Below are 6302 nucleotides of genomic sequence, written 5' to 3'. Positions count from 1 at the left end.
TTTTCATTATATTTTTTTTGTAGATAGTTCTACATGGAGAAAACGCCTCACAGCTGGTTATAAGCTAAGGCTATAGTTAGAAAAGAAACAGGTTTCCATATTGATAAATACGTTTGATAGGTAGCGAAGATATCTCGTTCTGTAACCAATTGAAGTCTTGTTGAAAGCACGCACACTTACTTTAATTCAACGGCAGATTGATTCGACTCCGACATTCAGGCACGAATATCTAGATACAAGGTTACTGATGGAAGTGTCTTCTACCGCTGATATGTTAATGTTTGAAATTCGAGAGGTAACACATGATCACAATGAGTCGCTATTCAATATCGTATTAAAATACGTTGACTTATTATGATTTACCTAGTTACACGTTTATGTAAAATCCCAGTAAAATTCGCAATACACAAGTATGATACCTATATGGAATTAGTAGACCTAACACATCAGATGCTTTGCCTCTGCCTCTGCCCCACCTATCCTCGGCGACACCGAACGCATCCGCGCAGGTATGTATTTAAACTAACCTAATAATAATGAATACACATGGCCACATTTGTTTTTTCGTCTTGTTCCGTCGTCGTGGAGCGTAAACAAACTTAGATGACAATGATGATGATTTATTACCATTATTACAATAATGAGATGCTCGCTTTACAACAAGCCTGGGCTCTTCATCATTTTTTTCTGCATTTGCTGTTAATTTGTCTTTCTCTTTTGCTCTCGTATGCCTTTCTATCCTTTAGTATTTTACAGCGCTGTCAGCAATCGGAACTGCAAGATTCAGATAAATATTTCGACACCATGCACATTACAGCGAGCACGCCTTCCAACTTCAAAACCTTTACGAATGTTCCAGTTTGTATACCTTTTTATGCTGCAACACGTAATCCATATAATTTACCTTCGTATTAATTAGTAATCCATATAATTACCGCCTTCATATTTCGGTGTTCTTCCTTTTGTAGATCTTTTTTTTCTCCATCTTCTCTTCCGCGTGTTTAGGCATTGACTACTTCATTTCTGAACAAGTTGGCTCTGTGAATTTCAGTTCATCTCCTTTTGTCTCTATCGTAATTGTCTGACGTCTTTTTCTTTTCTGTTCTACAGAACGTTACTCCAATTTTTCCCTTATTTCTACAAATTTGTTTGTGCTGTTTTCTTTTTATCGTTTAGAAAGATGTGTCACATTTGAATATTTTGTCCTGTTTAGCTTTGCGCCATTATCCCATGTATCGTTATCTTTCGTCTCTGCCTACTTACAAACGCGTTATTACATTCCTGTGTAATACGCACGTCCTTCTGCAATAAGTAATAGAAGTAATGCCCCTACGCAAAACACCTCTTTCACTTGCTTTGTATCGCTAGCTTGCGTCCTGTTAGTTGTCGTTACTTTATTATGATCATAATGTTTAATATCCACCAGCTCAATAGAGAAAATCTTGCAAAAAACTTTGGTGGTTCCAATGCATATAACCACGTTAATGTAATAGTCGACACAAATCGCACCTCGGACTTCAAGTCACTTAGTCATCACTTCTGCGATCATGTTTTTCGCACTTAATTCGTCTATATTCGATTTCGAGCATCGAGCTGCATTTTTCTTGTTTGACTTGTTTTTGCTTCATTAGTTCGTATGTTTAATTAATCGTTACCGTCGACGTGGATTGTTTTCGTGTCGTCTCGGAGTTGTCCATGCTTTGCTCTTTTAATTTCAGTTATTTGTCTTTCGAAATCTATTTTCCGCCTTCTCATTCATTACTATAATACTTTATTATACTTCCTTAACGTAAGTACCTCTATAATTCAGTTGATTGCGTCTTTTACATAGTGTTGTTATTATCAGCATTTCGTGCATTTCTAGAGTTATTTCGCATATCTGTACCCCTCTTGCGTATTTGGTTGCAACTGCAGCGCTAACGGCCTTTTTGGGCTAGCGGAATCGATTTCGCCGTTGGTTAGTCGTGCTTGTCTTTCATGTGGAAGAACTCCATTTGCTATATACTACTCCCCTTCGCTATTGGTTCTAACGTTTTCTGTCGTTGTTCTGAACTAGAACGAATCGCCCTGTTGTTTATAAGACGCCAGGATAAAGCCCGAAAAAAATATTAGATTAGATTAGATTAGATTAGAGAGTATTTTTTAGCATTTGGTTATCTTTGATTAGCCAAAAACCGCAAACACAGCTCTCTTATCTGTGTATAATAGCACATGCGACATGTAAGGAAAATTGTCTTCTATATTATTTGATTCATTCTGATTTGATATACTGGCTCGCATTTTGATAGCGCCATTAATAGCTTATTAATTAAAAGCCAAATATAGAGCACTAGGTTTTCTCCGCAGATCTCTAGTTTTGGCTACCAGTAAATCAACCTGTGGCCAAACATTTTTATCCACGAGGAATAGGGACAGAAGGCTACTTATTTAAGAGGGGTACCGCGCGTCATATTTAGCACGAAGTCGCCACAAGTGTCCTCTTTACATGGATATCTATACAATGATGCAAACAACAGAATTCACAATGTAGTCCGTTGTATACAAGTCTTCGTTACGCGCCTAATTAAGATGGCTTTATTCGCCATCAACTAACATCATTACACTGTGTGGTCGACATCGCGTATTGAGAAAATCTTCTTTCTCTTCGTCCTTTATATATGGATTATTAATTCATTTCAGTTTGCCCATTCTATATGTTTTGTCCTTCATTGAGCCAGAACATTCACAATCCACTACCATTCCATTATTAAAGTAATAATAGTGATAGTAATAATAATATAGGAATTATGATGACGATGAAATGGGTCTCTGTGTACCTTCACATAGTAAATGTGTGATCCGCTCTCCGTGTATATGTAACACTGTAACGTGTATAGTATGAACAGCGTTCTTTGTCTGACTCCGTGTGTCTTTCGCAATCTCTGCATTTCACAGTTGTCTCCAATGCGTTTTATTATCATTATTTTGTAATAAGTAGTCGTATCATTTTTTTAGCATGGTCATACAGTTCAATAATGCGGTTTTCATTACACTAAAATAAGCACTAGGAAATTTTATTTACTAATCATCTGAGTGCTTATTATTTTTTTGATACTATTTATCTGAGTGGCGTTGCATGGGTTGCACTCGTTAAGCTTTCGTGACAACTTCTCCTTCGCAATGTCTGATCAAATGGTGCAACGGGGCACTATATGAATCGATTGTGTTTTTGTATGATGCCGTGTTGTTTTCTGTAAATGCCCATGTGCGTTTTATGAACGGCGTAGGATGTGAAGAAGAAGGGAAGGTATGGGAGCGAACTATGGATAATGAGGGCATATGAATAATATAATAATAGGAATCCTACTAATATTAATTATTATATTATTGTAGCAATAACAACTGTAATAATAGTTATCGACCGCCGTAATCGTCGTAATGCAATCGGGTGGCAACTTTTTTCTCAACGCGATTATCCAGCCACCAATGGATGAGGTGTGCTGGCGTCTACGCCATAGATAATAATGCGACTTCCTGACCACCAAAAAACAAGGGATAATATCGATGAGTGGGTTTACGTCTCTCCGGATGCCTGGACTGGGCACTTGCCTTTGAAAATACTTACAAACGATTCGGCCAGTAGCAACAGCAATAACACTGTTAACGCCAAATCTACCGACATTTTTGCCTACTGATCCTAACCATGCTTACTCAAAATGACCTGTTATTGTTTCTGTAGTTAATTTCTGATGGCGTTTTAATGGCGTAAAGTTTGATGCCGACATAATAACTTCTGACAGAGAGAGGGTAGATTGACTGGTAGTGATTGGAGAAGTGGTAAAGACGAAGCAAAAGAAATTTTTGTGGATGCAATCTTTCACATATCTTATCGAGGCCAACTTAAATTACGTAGGTGACTTGTTTAGCTTGCTTAATGATTATTCGGTCATATTATATCACCACAATGAGGTCGCTGCGTTCTTGCGAAAATTGTTTAGATGTGCGGATGTATGAAAGAAAAAAGTCGTCATAGCGACCTACTATTGTTTAGTGCTGTCTCTATCTTTACGGTGAATGAGAAAAACAGCAATTTCGCTATTCAGCTACGTGAGAGAGATGTTCCGCCGCTCTGACACGTCCTGACAGGGATTCTTTTGCCGGCAGGAAAGGGTCAATGCATTTGCGTGTAACTTTCGTCAACCATCCATATGTGTTCTCTATCATTCATATATCACTACCATCTCGTCAAGCTCTATTTTCATCTTCGGTCTCGGTTTTACCGACTCATAATTACGCAGTCATGCATGTTATAATAATAGTAGATCATCGAATCATTATCAATCAAATCTCCACTCAGAAATAATGGATCAGCCGTGTTCCTCAATTATTAGTAATTACTCAATCAGTTTGTGATTAAACATTGCATTCGGCTTAATCACTTATTAATCATTAATATTTTTTTATACATGTACGCACACAATTGCATTTTCTCTTGTCTGACATTTTCTGCCACTATGATTACTATTATTACTATCGTTACCATCAATGTTTTAGTATGTTCAATATTATCAGTATATTAATAATATCACTAATATATATGTTTATGTATATCAATATTTAGCAGTATTATTAACTATTTTTCATAATATTTATAATTATCGTTCTCAGCATTATATCTGTCTGTAGGTTTTATGGCCTTTCAGCCATTGCCTCGCTTCTTTCATGTGCGCCTTCGTCGTTAGCGGTCATTATGTTTCTTCATCTTTCTTTTCATTTATATTGGGTTATTTTCCTCCTTTTATAATTACTACCGTATTGATACCATTTCTGGATTTTTCGTCGTCTATCGTACATTATTGTTATATATATATATATATATGTTCTGACTATCTACTCGACGACCGCATTTAGATAGACCGCAATTTTTTTTATGGGTCTGTGCCGTACATTAGCTCCACACAATTACAATTTTATTTTTTTTCTCGCTTGCCTAATGAATGAGCTTGTGCCATGGTTTTCACCTACAATTTACTTACGATACAAAACTTTAAAAAGCAAAATACATTTCCTCAGAAATCAAGGGCATATTCCTGTATGAGAAGAATCAATTAGATCAATTAGAAACGATGTAGGTGAGCAAAAATGCCAAAGAAGAACCGAAACTCCTGCGTCTCAATTTCCAAGCCATCAAGCTGATCGATGCTGCCAAATCTACTGACGTCTGCTATTCCTTACCCAGTGCTGCTACATGGCATTCTATTGATTCCGGTAATTTCTTAAGTAGAAACACGTCTGCAAATTGTCAGTACAGCTCACATTCTATTCGAAATACAAATAAAAAAAAAACAAAACTATGAACATTTTCTGAAAATGTTTTCCTCTGCAACTTGACGTAGCAGCACTATTTATAGTTTTGTATCATTTTGTGGTGTAGATAGTTTTGAGCATTGTTTTCAAGTTATATCTGTGTAGGTTCTACGTCCACTATTGTAATAGAACTATTTTCAATGTACTCATTATTGCTAGTGTTACTCTTGTTGTTTTTTGCGACTATATGTGAAGACGTTCGATGTATGTCTTAGCGTTATTATAAAGCTATTACATAGCATTTGTGTAGTATAATCCACATTGCTAAGGGCCTGTTTAAATTTTATTCAATAATAAAACTAGCCTTTTATTGTCCCCATTATTTGCGTAGAGCTTTAGTGTAGAGACTAATATGCTACCTGACAAAGATGCGCATTTCTAGTACCTGCTTGTGTGTCTGAACACATCTGTGTGTGTGTCTCCGATGGTTGGTTTGGCTGCGAGAGCTAAATCCTTGGTTTTTCCATCATCATATGGTCACGCCAAAGGGAATATATAAATCCAAAGGAGTCTTACAGCGAAGGAACGGCTACAATCTCCCACAATTGTTAACGCCATTAATATTAAATGAAAACAGTTCTACTTTATAGCGGCATTGCGCAGCATGAATTTTAATTAATTGTTATTTAATTCTAGCAGCATTAAATTGTAGCAGATATATGCATTATTTTTCATAGTGATTAACGACGATAAAGGTGAATTGTCATTGGGAAATTTGCTGTGAAAATATTGTCTATGCATTTATAAATTGTGTGAATTAAACTCTCATAAAAGCAGTAATGTTATCGTATACACGTATGTACGGATGCAAACATTCGCTATGTAATTACAGTTTAAAAATGGATAGGCAGTGGCGACCAGTTCTTCTTTGTGTTTATATACTCATTTTCGTATTAAGACCGTAGACACGCAAGCAGACGATTTTTTTCATTCTCGAATTTTGCCCCAGTGCGGGC

Source organism: Varroa destructor, unplaced genomic scaffold, assembly GCF_002443255.2.
Source record: "Varroa destructor unplaced genomic scaffold, Vdes_3.0 BEIS01000002.1, whole genome shotgun sequence".
Classification (NCBI taxonomy): Eukaryota; Metazoa; Arthropoda; class Arachnida; order Mesostigmata; family Varroidae; genus Varroa; species Varroa destructor.
Note: the sequence above shows the minus strand (reverse complement) of the source record.